The 15332-nt window shown below is 45.5% G+C and overlaps 7 non-coding genes across 7 annotated transcripts; 5 read left to right on the forward strand and 2 right to left on the reverse strand.

Annotated features, from left to right (window-relative positions):
- The first annotated feature begins 2142 nt into the window (after positions 1–2142).
- Positions 2143–2214, forward strand: trnag-ucc (transfer RNA glycine (anticodon UCC)). The gene has a single exon. It is a non-coding gene; the product is annotated as a tRNA-Gly (tRNA).
- A 1407-nt stretch (positions 2215–3621) lies between these two features.
- Positions 3622–3693, forward strand: trnag-ucc (transfer RNA glycine (anticodon UCC)). Its single transcript has one exon. It is a non-coding gene; the product is annotated as a tRNA-Gly (tRNA).
- A 1400-nt stretch (positions 3694–5093) lies between these two features.
- trnag-ucc (transfer RNA glycine (anticodon UCC)) lies at positions 5094–5165 on the forward strand. The gene has a single exon. It is a non-coding gene; the product is annotated as a tRNA-Gly (tRNA).
- A 103-nt stretch (positions 5166–5268) lies between these two features.
- Positions 5269–5340, reverse strand: trnad-guc (transfer RNA aspartic acid (anticodon GUC)). The gene has a single exon. It is a non-coding gene; the product is annotated as a tRNA-Asp (tRNA).
- Positions 5341–8531: 3191 nt separating this feature from the next.
- trnag-ucc (transfer RNA glycine (anticodon UCC)) lies at positions 8532–8603 on the forward strand. The gene has a single exon. It is a non-coding gene; the product is annotated as a tRNA-Gly (tRNA).
- Positions 8604–8706: 103 nt separating this feature from the next.
- trnad-guc (transfer RNA aspartic acid (anticodon GUC)) lies at positions 8707–8778 on the reverse strand. Its single transcript has one exon. It is a non-coding gene; the product is annotated as a tRNA-Asp (tRNA).
- Positions 8779–10005: 1227 nt separating this feature from the next.
- trnag-ucc (transfer RNA glycine (anticodon UCC)) lies at positions 10006–10077 on the forward strand. Its single transcript has one exon. It is a non-coding gene; the product is annotated as a tRNA-Gly (tRNA).
- The last annotated feature ends 5255 nt before the right edge of the window (positions 10078–15332 follow it).

Here is a 15332-nt window from a genome sequence, read left to right on the forward strand (position 1 = left end):
TGTGCAGAAGAATCATCTGTTTCCTGTGGTCTTGTCCTGGTGGTCGTCTAAGACAAGGTCTTTACAGGGGATCTGTATCTGGGGCTCATCTAGTTGTCCCGGTCTCCGCTTTGTTTCAGGGCCATAGAGGTCCTTTCTAGGTGTTGATCCACCATCTTGTCTGGATACTGACTGGATCCGGGTGACTGAAGCGGCCCACTGATCTGGATACAGAATGGATCTGGTGGCTACGGTGACCTCGGAATAAGGGATTTCTTTAAAAGACTCTTTTATTCATATAAGATTTTCTCCAACTTTTCAGATGGAGGCATTAGAAAGAGATTGCCTTGATTGGGCTTGTGGTTATTGGTGGACCGAGGACAGAGCTACATCAAAATGCAATAGCAGAATCAATTTGGCCGTCCGCCAACACGCTGCAGGAGGGCGTGCCACTGGTCATCCTCTGTATTTGCACTCTCTGCGTTTGCGCTGTCAGCACTTAGTGTTTATTTAGCTGGCATGGGAAGGCAGCACTTTCTTGTACGTGACGGGATGCAAACTCTGGAAGGCTCTCTTTAGTGACGGGTCCAAACAAAGATCTCATCAGCTCCTCTAGCCCTATCGGCGACTCGTGCACTTCGAGCCTTCTTAACGACTGCGCAAGTGGCTGACTGCTGACTGCTGACTGCGTTGGTGGTATAGTGGTGAGCATAGCTGCCTTCCAAGCAGTTGACCTGGGTTCGATTCCCGGCCAACGCATGTCCTTTGGCTCGGGCTGATGTCGAAGCAGAACTCCTTCTGTGACCTGTGGCTCCTCCTAAAACTTTTGGATGGATCGTTCAGAAGCCGAAAAGAGCTAGCTCTCCCCGTCGGGGAATCGAACCCCGGTCTTGCGCGTGACAGGCGAAGATACTGTCCACTATACTAACAAGGAGCTGCGCATGTTGCTGTTTCTCCCCCAACCGACGCTACTGCACCGACATAACTGAACAATGCATGGCTTTTTCTGACGCTGACACAGCCCTAGCACCGTCAAATTCCGGATGGACCCATCATTAGCTAAAGTGGCATTACATTTGGAACACTACCCGTTGCAGGGGTCATTGTTTGGACTCTTTTTTTTTTTTTTTTTTTTTTTAAATAGTGCTTTAAACAAAAAGGATTGTGTCAATGCAACTGAACAACATTAATTAGGAACACAGTGCGTCAATAAAGCAAAATGACAGTTAAAGGCATTTCGTCATTGAAATCGATGATGTCATCATTCAGCTAAGTTCAGTTTAAATAGTATCTGTGCAATAATTTTCAATCAAGTCAACGATATCGCTGTACATGAAGTGTCCCCAGCTATGCCTGCCAGAGGCGACAGAGGCAAGGAACCAAAACTCGATCGGTGAAAAAATGGAGAAAAAACCCGGTGAGAAACCAGGCTCAGTCGGGGAGACAGTTCTCCTCTGGTCAGAAGAAACCAGCAAATCAGCTCCAGGCTGCAGAAAAGTCAGACTGTGCAGAAGAATCATCTGTTTCCTGTGGTCTTGTCCTGGTGGTCGTCTAAGACAAGGTCTTTACAGGGGATCTGTATCTGGGGCTCATCTAGTTGTCCCGGTCTCCGCTTTGTTTCAGGGCCATAGAGGTCCTTTCTAGGTGTTGATCCACCATCTTGTCTGGATACTGACTGGATCCGGGTGACTGAAGCGGCCCACTGATCTGGATACAGAATGGATCTGGTGGCTACGGTGACCTCGGAATAAGGGATTTCTTTAAAAGACTCTTTTATTCATATAAGATTTTCTCCAACTTTTCAGATGGAGGCATGAGAAAGAGATTGCCTTGATTGGGCTTGTGGTTATTGGTGGACCGAGGACAGAGCTACAACAAAATGCAATAGCAGAATCAATTTGGCCGTCCGCCAACACGCTGCAGGAGGGCGTGCCACTGGTCATCGTCTGTATTTGCACTCTCTGCGTTTGCGCTGTCAGCACTTAGTGTTTATTTAGCTGGCATGGGAAGGCAGCACTTTCTTGTACGTGACGGGAAGCAAACTCTGGAAGGCTCTCTTTAGTGACGGGTCCAAACAAAGATCTCATCAGCTCCTCTAGCCCTATCGGCGACTCGTGCACTTCGAGCCTTCTTAACGAAGGCGCAAGTGGCTGACTGCTGACTGCGTTGGTGGTATAGTGGTGAGCATAGCTGCCTTCCAAGCAGTTGACCCGGGTTCGATTCCCGGCCAACGCATGTCCTTTGGCTCGGGCTGATGTCGAAGCAGAACTCCTTCTGTGACCTGTGGCTCCTCCCAAAACTTTTGGATGGATCGTTCAGAAGCCGAAAAGAGGTAGCTCTCCCCGTCGGGGAATCGAACCCCGGTCTTCCGCGTGACAGGTGGAGATACTGTCCACTATACTAACGAGGAGCTGTGCATGTTGCTGTTTCTCCCCCAACCGACGCTACTGCACCGACATAACTGAACAATGCATGGCTTTTTCTGACGCTGACACAGCCCTAGCACCGTCAAATTCCAGATGGACCCATCATTAGCTAAAGTGGCATTACATTTGGAACACTACCCGTTGCAGGGGTCATTGTTTGGACTCTTTTTTTTTTTTTTTTTTTAAATAGTGCTTTAAACAAAAAGGATTGTGTCAATGCAACTGAACATCATTAATTAGGAACACAGTGCGTCAATAAAGCAAAATGACAGTTAAAGGCATTTCGTCATTGAAATCGATGATGTCATCATTCAGCTAAGTTCAGTTTAAATAGTATCTGTGCAATAATTTTCAATCAAGTCAACGATATCGCTGTACATGAAGTGTCCCCAGCTATGCCTGCCAGAGGCGACAGAGGCAAGGAACCAAAACTCGATCGGTGAAAAAATGGAGAAAAAACCCGGTGAGAAACCAGGCTCAGTCGGGGAGACAGTTCTCCTCTGGTCAGAAGAAACCAGCAAATCAGCTCCAGGCTGCAGAAAAGTCAGACTGTGCAGAAGAATCATCTGTTTCCTGTGGTCTTGTCCTGGTGGTCGTCTAAGACAAGGTCTTTACAGGGGATCTGTATCTGGGGCTCATCTAGTTGTCCCGGTCTCCGCTGTGTTTCAGGGCCATAGAGGTCCTTTCTAGGTGTTGATCCACCATCTTGTCTGGATACTGACTGGATCCGGGTGACTGAAGCGGCCCACTGATCTGGATACAGAATGGATCTGGTGGCTACGGTGACCTCGGAATAAGGGATTTCTTTAAAAGACTCTTTTATTCATATAAGATTTTCTCCAACTTTTCAGATGGAGGCATGAGAAAGAGATTGCCTTGATTGGGCTTGTGGTTATTGGTGGACCGAGGACAGAGCTACAACAAAATGCAATAGCAGAATCAATTTGGCCGTCCGCCAACACGCTGCAGGAGGGCGTGCCACTGGTCATCGTCTGTATTTGCACTCTCTGCGTTTGCGCTGTCAGCACTTAGTGTTTATTTAGCTGGCATGGGAAGGCAGCACTTTCTTGTACGTGACGGGAAGCAAACTCTGGAAGGCTCTCTTTAGTGACGGGTCCAAACAAAGATCTCATCAGCTCCTCTAGCCCTATCGGCGACTCGTGCACTTCGAGCCTTCTTAACGACGGCGCAAGTGGCTGACTGCTGACTGCTGACTGCGTTGGTGGTATAGTGGTGAGCATAGCTGCCTTCCAAGCAGTTGACCCGGGTTCGATTCCCGGCCAACGCATGTCCTTTGGCTCGGGCTGATGTCGAAGCAGAACTCCTTCTGTGACCTGTGGCTCCTCCCAAAACTTTTGGATGGATCGTTCAGAAGCCGAAAAGAGCTAGCTCTCCCCGTCGGGGAATCGAACACCGGTCTTCCGCGTGACAGGCGGAGATACTGTCCACTATACTAACGAGGAGCTGTGCATGTTGCTGTTTCTCCCCCAACCGACACTACTGCACCGACATAACTGAACAATGCATGGCTTTTTCTGACGCTGACACAGCCCTAGCACCGTCAAATTCCGGATGGACCCATCATTAGCTAAAGTGGCATTACATTTGGAACACTACCCGTTGCAGGGGTCATTGTTTGGACTCTTTTTTTTTTTTTTTTTTTAAATAGTGCTTTAAACAAAAAGGATTGTGTCAATGCAACTGAACAACATTAATTAGGAACACAGTGCGTCAATAAAGCAAAATGACAGTTAAAGGCATTTCGTCATTGAAATCGATGATGTCATCATTCAGCTAAGTTCAGTTTAAATAGTATCTGTGCAATAATTTTCAATCAAGTCAACGATATCGCTGTACATGAAGTGTCCCCAGCTATGCCTGCCAGAGGCGACAGAGGCAAGGAACCAAAACTCGATCGGTGAAAAAATGGAGAAAAAACCCGGTGAGAAACCAGGCTCAGTCGGGGAGACAGTTCTCCTCTGGTCAGAAGAAACCAGCAAATCAGCTCCAGGCTGCAGAAAAGTCAGACTGTGCAGAAGAATCATCTGTTTCCTGTGGTCTTGTCCTGGTGGTCGTCTAAGACAAGGTCTTTACAGGGGATCTGTATCTGGGGCTCATCTAGTTGTCCCGGTCTCCGCTGTGTTTCAGGGCCATAGAGGTCCTTTCTAGGTGTTGATCCACCATCTTGTCTGGATACTGACTGGATCCGGGTGACTGAAGCGGCCCACTGATCTGGATACAGAATGGATCTGGTGGCTACGGTGACCTCGGAATAAGGGATTTCTTTAAAAGACTCTTTTATTCATATAAGATTTTCTCCAACTTTTCAGATGGAGGCATGAGAAAGAGATTGCCTTGATTGGGTTTGTGGTTATTGGTGGACCGAGGACAGAGCTACAACAAAATGCAATAGCAGAATCAATTTGGCCGTCCGCCAACACGCTGCAGGAGGGCGTGCCACTGGTCATCGTCTGTATTTGCACTCTCTGCGTTTGCGCTGTCAGCACTTAGTGTTTATTTAGCTGGCATGGGAAGGCAGCACTTTCTTGTACGTGACGGGAAGCAAACTCTGGAAGGCTCTCTTTAGTGACGGGTCCAAACAAAGATCTCATCAGCTCCTCTAGCCCTATCGGCGACTCGTGCACTTCGAGCCTTCTTAACGACGGCGCAAGTGGCTGACTGCTGACTGCGTTGGTGGTATAGTGGTGAGCATAGCTGCCTTCCAAGCAGTTGACCCGGGTTCGATTCCCGGCCAACGCATGTCCTTTGGCTCGGGCTGATGTCGAAGCAGAACTCCTTCTGTGACCTGTGGCTCCTCCCAAAACTTTTGGATGGATCGTTCAGAAGCCGAAAAGAGGTAGCTCTCCCCGTCGGGGAATCGAACCCCGGTCTTCCGCGTGACAGGCGGAGATACTGTCCACTATACTAACGAGGAGCTGTGCATGTTGCTGTTTCTCCCCCAACAGACGCTACTGCACCGACATAACTGAACAATGCATGGCTTTTTCTGACGCTGACACAGCCCTAGCACCGTCAAATTCCGGATGGACCCATCATTAGCTAAAGTGGCATTACATTTGGAACACTACCCGTTGCAGGGGTCATTGTTTGGACCCTTTTTTTTTTTTTTTTTTTTAAATAGTGCTTTAAACAAAAAGGAATGTGTCAATGCAACTGAACAACATTAATTAGGAACACAGTGCGTCAATAAAGCAAAATGACAGTTAAAGGCATTTCGTCATTGAAATCGATGATGTCATCATTCAGCTAAGTTCAGTTTAAATAGTATCTGTGCAATAATTTGCAATCAAGTCAACGATATCGCTGTACATGAAGTGTCCCCAGCTATGCCTGCCAGAGGCGACAGAGGCAAGGAACCCAAACTCGATCAGTGAAAAAATGGAGAAAAACCCGGTGAGAAACCAGGCTCAGTTGGGGAAACAGTTCTCCTCTGGTCAGAAGAAACCAGCAAATCAGCTCCAGGCTGCAGAAAAGTCAGACTGTGCAGAAGAATCATCTGTTTCCTGTGGTCTTGTCCTGGTGGTCTTCTAAGACAAGTTCTTTACAGGGGATCTGTATCTGGGGCTCATCTAGTTGTCCCGGTCTCCGCTTTGTTTCAGGGCCATAGAGGTCCTTTCTAGGTGTTGATCCACCATCTTGTCTGGATACTGACTGGATCCGGGTGACTGAAGCGGCCCACTGATCTGGATACAGAATGGATTTGGTGGCTACGGTGACCTCGGAATAAGGGATTTCTTTAAAAGACTCTTTTATTCATATAAGATTTTCTCCAACTTTTCAGATGGAGGCATTAGAAAGAGATTGCCTTGATTGGGCTTGTGGTTATTGGTGGACCGAGGACAGAGCTACATCAAAATGCAATAGCAGAATCAATTTGGCCATCCGCCAACACGCTGCAGGAGGGCGTGCCACTGGTCATCCTCTGTATTTGCACTCTCTGCGTTTGCGCTGTCAGCACTTAGTGTTTATTTAGCTGGCATGGGAAGGCAGCACTTTCTTGTACGTGACGGGATGCAAACTCTGGAAGGCTCTCTTTAGTGACGGGTCCAAACAAAGATCTCATCAGCTCCTCTAGCCCTATCGGCGACTCGTGCACTTCGAGCCTTCTTAACGACGGCGCAAGTGGCTGACTGCTGACTGTGTTGGTGGTATAGTGGTGAGCATAGCTGCCTTCCAAGCAGTTGACCTGGGTTCGATTCCCGGCCAACGCATGTCCTTTGGCTCGGGCTGATGTCGAAGCAGAACTCCTTCTGTGACCTGTGGCTCCTCCCAAAACTTTTGGATGGATCGTTCAGAAGCCGAAAAGAGCTAGCTCTCCCCATCGGGGAATCGAACCCCGGTCTTCCACGTGACAGGTGGAGATACTGTCCACTATACTAACGAGGAGCTGCGCATGTTGCTGTTTCTCCCCCAACCGACGCTACTGCACCGACATAACTGAACAATGCATGGCTTTTTCTGACGCTGACACAGCCCTAGCACCGTCAAATTCCGGATGGACCCATCATTAGCTAAAGTGGCATTACATTTGGAACACTACCCGTTGCAGGGTCATTGTTTGGACTCTTTTTTTTTTTTTTTTTTTTTTTAAATAGTGCTTTAAACAAAAAGGATTGTGTCAATGCAACTGAACAACATTAATTAGGAACACAGTGCGTCAATAAAGCAAAATGACAGTTAAAGGCATTTCGTCATTGAAATCGATGATGTCATCATTCAGCTAAGTTCAGTTTAAATAGTATCTGTGCAATAATTTGCAATCAAGTCAACGATATCGCTGTACATGAAGTGTCCCCAGCTATGCCTGCCAGAGGCGACAGAGGCAAGGAACCCAAACTCGATCAGTGAAAAAATGGAGAAAAAACCCGGTGAGAAACCAGGCTCAGTCGGGGAGACAGTTCTCCTCTGGTCAGAAGAAACCAGCAAATCAGCTCCAGGCTGCAGAAAAGTCAGACTGTGCAGAAGAATCATCTGTTTCCTGTGGTCTTGTCCTGGTGGTCGTCTAAGACAAGGTCTTTACAGGGGATCTGTATCTGGGGCTCATCTAGTTGTCCCGGTCTCCGCTGTGTTTCAGGGCCATAGAGGTCCTTTCTAGGTGTTGATCCACCATCTTGTCTGGATACTGACTGGATCCGGGTGACTGAAGCGGCCCACTGATCTGGATACAGAATGGATCTGGTGGCTACGGTGACCTCGGAATAAGGGATTTCTTTAAAAGACTCTTTTATTCATATAAGATTTTCTCCAACTTTTCAGATGGAGGCATGAGAAAGAGATTGCCTTGATTGGGCTTGTGGTTATTGGTGGACCGAGGACAGAGCTACAACAAAATGCAATAGCAGAATCAATTTGGCCGTCCGCCAACACGCTGCAGGAGGGCGTGCCACTGGTCATCGTCTGTATTTGCACTCTCTGCGTTTGCGCTGTCAGCACTTAGTGTTTATTTAGCTGGCATGGGAAGGCAGCACTTTCTTGTACGTGACGGGAAGCAAACTCTGGAAGGCTCTCTTTAGTGACGGGTCCAAACAAAGATCTCATCAGCTCCTCTAGCCCTATCGGCGACTCATGCACTTCGAGCCTTCTTAACGACGGCGCAAGTGGCTGACTGCTGACTGCTGACTGCTGACTGCTGACTGCTGGCCCACTGATCTGGATACAGAATGGATCTGGTGGCTACGGTGACCTCGGAATAAGGGATTTCTTTAAAAGACTCTTTTATTCATATAAGATTTTCTCCAACTTTTCAGATGGAGGCATGAGAAAGAGATTGCCTTGATTGGGCTTGTGGTTATTGGTGGACCGAGGACAGAGCTACAACAAAATGCAATAGCAGAATCAATTTGGCCGTCCGCCAACACGCTGCAGGAGGGCGTGCCACTGGTCATCGTCTGTATTTGCACTCTCTGCGTTTGCGCTGTCAGCACTTAGTGTTTATTTAGCTGGCATGGGAAGGCAGCACTTTCTTGTACGTGACGGGAAGCAAACTCTGGAAGGCTCTCTTTAGTGACGGGTCCAAACAAAGATCTCATCAGCTCCTCTAGCCCTATCGGCGACTCGTGCACTTCGAGCCTTCTTAATGACGGCGCAAGTGGCTGACTGCTGACTGCGTTGGTGGTATAGTGGTGAGTATAGCTGCCTTCCAAGCAGTTGACCCGGGTTCGATTCCCGGCCAACACATGTCCTTTGGCTCGGGCTGATGTCGAAGCAGAACTCCTTCTGTGACCTGTGGCTCCTCCCAAAACTTTTGGATGGATCGTTCAGAAGCCGAAAAGAGGTAGCTCTCCCCGTCGGGGAATCGAACCCCGGTCTTCCGCGTGACAGGCGGAGATACTGTCCACTATACTAACGAGGAGCTGTGCATGTTGCTGTTTCTCCCCCAACCAACGCTACTGCACCGACATAACTGAACAATGCATGGCTTTTTCTGACGCTGACACAGCCCTAGCACCGTCAAATTCCGGATGGACCCATCATTAGCTAAAGTGGCATTACATTTGGAACACTACCCGTTGCAGGGTCATTGTTTGGACTCTTTTTTTTTTTTTTTTTTTTTTAAATAGTGCTTTAAACAAAAAGGATTGTGTCAATGCAACTGAACAACATTAATTAGGAACACAGTGCGTCAATAAAGCAAAATGACAGTTAAAGGCATTTCGTCATTGAAATCGATGATGTCATCATTCAGCTAAGTTCAAATTAAATAGTATCTGTGCAATAATTTGCAATCAAGTCAACGATATCGCTGTACATGAAGTGTCCCCAGCTATGCCTGCCAGAGGCGACAGAGGCAAGGAACCAAAACTCGATCAGTGAAAAAATGGAGAAAAAACCCGGTGAGAAACCAGGCTCAGTCGGGGAGACAGTTCTCCTCTGGTCAGAAGAAACCAGCAAATCAGCTCCAGGCTGCAGAAAAGTCAGACTGTGCAGAAGAATCATCTGTTTCCTGTGGTCTTGTCCTGGTGGTCGTCTAAGACAAGGTCTTTACAGGGGATCTGTATCTGGGGCTCATCTAGTTGTCCCGGTCTCCGCTGTGTTTCAGGGCCATAGAGGTCCTTTCTAGGTGTTGATCCACCATCTTGTCTGGATACTGACTGGATCCGGGTGACTGAAGCGGCCCACTGATCTGGATACAGAATGGATCTGGTGGCTACGGTGACCTCGGAATAAGGGATTTCTTTAAAAGACTCTTTTATTCATATAAGATTTTCTCCAACTTTTCAGATGGAGGCATGAGAAAGAGATTGCCTTGATTGGGCTTGTGGTTATTGGTGGACCGAGGACAGAGCTACAACAAAATGCAATAGCAGAATCAATTTGGCCGTCCGCCAACACGCTGCAGGAGGGCGTGCCACTGGTCATCGTCTGTATTTGCACTCTCTGCGTTTGCGCTGTCAGCACTTAGTGTTTATTTAGCTGGCATGGGAAGGCAGCACTTTCTTGTACGTGACGGGAAGCAAACTCTGGAAGGCTCTCTTTAGTGACGGGTCCAAACAAAGATCTCATCAGCTCCTCTAGCCCTATCGGCGACTCGTGCACTTCGAGCCTTCTTAACGACGGCGCAAGTGGCTGATTGCTGACTGCGTTGGTGGTATAGTGGTGAGCATAGCTGCCTTCCAAGCAGTTGACCCGGGTTCGATTCCCGGCCAACGCATGTTCTTTGGCTCGGGCTGATGTCGAAGCAGAACTCCTTCTGTGACCTGTGGCTCCTCCCAAAACTTTTGGATGGATCGTTCAGAAGCCGAAAAGAGGTAGCTCTCCCCGTCGGGGAATCGAACCCCGGTCTTCCGCGCGGGAGCCGAAAATAGTTAAGCTTAACTTCTCTTAACTTTTCCCATTCATTCTCTATGGTAGTGCTTAACACTACGGATGCAATATATTTGTGGCCACACGTAGATTTCCTGGCGCTGTTTCGCCTCTTCCGTGGCGGGGAATTTAAGAAGCCTGGTGTCATCTGTCAATCATTCGTAGTGAGTGGAGGAGGGGAGGAGACCAGTTTCACGATCGGAGAGATATCTGTTTACCGAATTGTTGTACCAAACAAAACAAGTTTGCTGGCAAGCATTTACTGTCTAAACTACCGTCGCAAAAGTTTTACCTCAGGTGACCGCTGTTTTTACGTAAGAGTTCGAGATCAACGCAATTAATGTTAAGCGAGAAGGTAAGTTAAGTTAAATGCTACGTTACTTTAGCAATATTAACTTTCTGTATTGTAAATACATTATCATATAAATGACATGTATATTCTCATGTAATGGTATTGTTAATTGTGTTGAATGGTTTGTGATGTTAGGAAATATTAAACCAAACTCATAGTTGAACATACAGCAGTTATTTTATATAATTGTTATAGTTTCTTTGTAAGAGTGAAGGTTTCATAATTGATCTCTAAGTACTTAAAAATGTTTTTTTGAAAATGTTAACAATGCAATATGATACTCATAATGTAATTAATATGTATTACACACATATTACATTTATTACATATATATTCTATATTCTTATATATAATATATTGTACTTGTGCAATTTAATGGTATAATTTAAACTGTGTGTATATAAATCAACATTTTTAATTAGTTAAACTTGTTTTAATATATACATGTATACATTTTCATAATAAATATTTTATATACGTACTCATATATTGAGTGGATTAAATAAATATTAAATAACACAAATTTATAAGTCTCTTATGCTCTAAGGCTGCATTTATTAAGCTAAAAAACTGTAATATTATGAAATATTATGGCAAGTTAAAATAACTTATATATAATAATATATATATATATATATATATATATATATATATATATATATATATATATATATATATATATATATATATATATATATATATATATATATATATATATATATATATATATATAACTGCTGCTGATAACTGTCTTATTTCACTATATTAAGTATTTTTATGTGGCCATGATTTCAGAACTGCAACATGAAGAAAACAGTTTTTTTCCCCGGGAGATACAAGGTGTCTTTCAGGAAAGGCCCATCAGGCCATTTACGCAAATTAAAGACAACCCTTCACTGCAGAACAAGTCAACACCTCAAAGAGAAGATCTGGTCAGGATGAATGCCCGTTCTGTTGTCTTACAGAGAGGAGGGGATGTCTCTGACAAGCAAGAGGTGTTGGGAGAATACATTCTACAGTTTGGCAAATACAAGGGCCAGTCTTTCAGGTGGTTACTAGAGAATGATGTCGGCTATGCTTTGTACCTGTCCAATAAGGTTGAGAAAGAAGAACAGGCTGGGCAGTTCAACCCAGAGGGTCCTTGCAAAGATAGTCTAATTTCCTTTATTGAATACTCAAGAAGCTTTAAGGAAATTGATGATCTTAAACGGTATCTGTCTCAAAGGCCAGATCCATTGCCAGTTTTGATAGAGGAAGACAATACTGTTGGATTTGGAACAAGAGCTCAAAACACTTGGAGACAAATTTGGGATACCAGGGCAGATGGATATGCTTTCTTTATAATGAAGCAGAAGTGTGTTCCAGGCAGCAAAATGTACAACTTGCAGCAGTATCTTTTAAAACAGCAGCAACAACAGCTGACAATAAACACTCCTCCGTTGCCCTCACCATCAGCTTCCACTGCAAGACCACTTGTTCCTTCTAGTACTGCTTCTGATCAGCCTGGTAAGTTAATAAAAATTATGCAAATTTGCTTATATTGTTACTTAAAGCCTACTGATCCATTGATTTTGTTTTATAGTGATGGAGGAGGATGAAGAACTGGAGAGGATAATGCTGAGTCTGTCTCCAACAAAGTATCTCACAAAGCTGAGTAAGTGAATCAAGAGTCACGTCATGTGTGTTATTCAGAGCCATTTCAAGTTCAGCATGTTTTTGACACATGCAATTGCACATACTGGAGCAAAAATGTTCAAATTATGCTTAATTTTCAGGATCATCTGCAGCCACGGAATCCACACACTTGTCTACAGCAGGTTACTTTCCAAATCAGATTCAGAGGCTTATTCTGTTACATACAGACTTATCCTCTATTTCTGAATTTAATTATCTTATTTGTTGCTTTGGCAGTGTTCTTGCCTGTTCTAAAAAACATGTTTTTTTTTGTTCTAACTATAATTAAGGGTTGAACATACCAGTGGTGAGGGTGAGTGCACTTCATGAATTGTATGCATGGTATTTAAAGTGTAATTTGTTGTTATAAGTGGAATGTTTACTTACAGACTTTTGAACATTATTAGAATTTGCATTCCTAGAATAAATAGAATGATAGAATAAACAATGATTCATGCATTACATTAAATGAGTCATTTAATGTAGTCAAGACAATTAAATACACATCATGTACATTCAGTGTTTTAATATATTTTTTATTTCCTCCTTGTGCTGTTCCATGCAGGTCTGCCACAGCCTCCATCAACATCAGTTCCTGTGTGTAGGCCTTCTTCACGGGGTGAAGGCTCTGTACCACCTGCAGCAACACAATCAACACCGGCACCAATGCCATCTGCACTGACTGAAGCCCCTGTTCTCAGCTACAAAAAAGGTAAAGACAGTTAAATACACATCATGTGCAATCATTGTTAATACACACACACATATATATATATATATATATATATATTTTTTTTTTTTTTTTTGTGTTCCATCCAGTTCTGTCGACATCACATGCAGTCTCTAGTTCTCCCAGTCCCAGTATGCCTTCTTCACAGACTGATGGGCCTGTACCACCTCCTGCTGCACAATCAGCACCTACAGCTCCTGCATCAATGCCTTCTGTACAGAAAGAAGCACCTGTTCCTAGCTACTTGCAAGATATCAGCCGCTGGAACTGCTCTCTTCATCAAAGAATTTGGATGAAGACAGAGATGGAATCCATGGGGCTCTGGCCAGGATCACACCCAGTAAGACACCTCATGAATATGGTCTCCTTGTGGCGCTATCCACCTCAGCCTGAGCTTATAGAGACAAACACTGGCCTTCCATCACCCTAATACTTCCAACTCCATCCCTTTTTCATTTGGAAACCTGAGCACAGTATAATGGAAAGGCTTAGGAACAATTACATCCTGCCTTGTCTTTACAGATGTCAAAATCCAAATGTTGTGTCCTCTGGTGTGGGAAAACCCAGAGTGATCCTTGGTACTACTGGGCAATTTTACATCCTTGCTTCACGTCTGTGTTGTAAGGCATGCAAAAGATACTGGTTTGCTGATAAACCTCAGTGGCTGGACATTCTACCACAGCGATTCAGAAACGTCTTGCCAGCCTTCCTCACCCATAAGAAGGCAATCTGTAAAACAGTGATGGATGAACTGAGGCGCTCTGGAAAATCCCCTAATGACATGGCCAACCAGCTGTCTGAGGTGCTTCACCTTAAATTTGAAAGAGCACATCTGGCTTACCTTCTCAGTGTGCAGAATGTCAGGGATGCTGAAGCAGGGATGTATGGTCAGAAAACCATCACTGGGGCACTGAGGAAGGATGACACACCTGCACCGTTTGGGGATTACGGAGACACTGATGGGTGGAATGGGGTGTCTGTCTCTGCACACTATTTAATAGAGTGCCTCCTTCATGAATATCAGCGGCAGGAAGCAGCTCTCACTCAGCTCCTACAAGGCACATTTGGACAGGTGTTCAGGTCAGATCACACACGCAAAGTTGCTAGAAAAGTGACCCTCTTATCTGGCACAATGTCATCCTATGCTGTGATGAACGAGAACTGGATGATTCTGTCCTGGGTGATGCTGCAGAGTGAAAGTGAGCAGTCATTGGAGTCAATGTACTGTGGGCTATCCAATCGCTACAGTGCTGCTGGTATTCCCAAGGCCAAGTACCAGTGGGTGGACAGGTATAAATCATCACATCTAACCAAACATTACATCAAGTGGTGTAAGCAAAGGTTATGAATACATTAAAATGTATTTTTCATCCTCCTTTATGTACTTAGGGACTGCTGTGCCGCTTTCAGAGTGATGGACCCAGGACCTTATGAGCACCAGCAGTGGGAAGCCTGGAGGACCACAGAAGCTATTGTGGCAGAGGTTACATCAGGAAACCTCAAGAATTTACATGCCGCTTGCAGGAAGTTCAACGAGGACATGGTTGTTAAACTGGACTTGTTTCACTGTATGCGGCGGTTCACCAGGGAGTGTGTTTCGGAGCACCATCCTCTGTATGGCTCCTTCTGCCAGTTCCTCTCTTCTGCCTTCTCTGTAGTTGATCAGAGTGACCTGGAGAAACTGAAGAACGCATACAGATTCTGTGGTATCGAGCCTGCTAATCCCACCAAGCTGCACATCAGAGAGCACTGCAGGACAAAAGTGCCACATCCCAGAGAGCTGGTTCAAAGGGTGGAAGAAGTGTTACACCATTTCTATCTGGCAAAGGATCCCAACAACATCTTCCTTTTCAAACCCTCAATGTTAAAATTATGGTGGATTCAGCGTATCCACATCCTTAGAGGCTGCCTGAGTGATCCTGAGGTGGAGGAAGGAATCCTCTACAGATATGGTGGAACCCTACAGCTGAATCATGTCAAGGGTGATGGAGCTGCTGTGCCGATTTGGATCCCTGTGAGAGGCACTTCACAGCAGGAGGGGTTTCATTTCCACCAGGCTCAGTGGGTAACAGGCAATCGTGTCTCTCCTGAGTTGTTCCAAGCACAGGGTATGACTGGTGTGGCACGCTGGAATTATCAGCGGCTGGTGGACCTGAAGCAGCCTGGGGTTGTCTTACCTGGAGTGTTTGACCCTGTTTTGATGATGGAGTTAAACAGGGCATCTATAAGAGTGACAGGGCAACCCAAATATCCAGCCTTGCACATCTCCAGCAGGGACACAGGAGAGAGGTTTGGCCTGCAATACGTGGAGCCAGGTTGTCGACCTGTGCCTCTTGACTTTGACAAG

The sequence above is a fragment of the Carassius carassius genome, unplaced genomic scaffold, assembly GCF_963082965.1.
Source record: "Carassius carassius unplaced genomic scaffold, fCarCar2.1 SCAFFOLD_146, whole genome shotgun sequence".
NCBI lineage: Eukaryota > Metazoa > Chordata > Actinopteri > Cypriniformes > Cyprinidae > Carassius > Carassius carassius.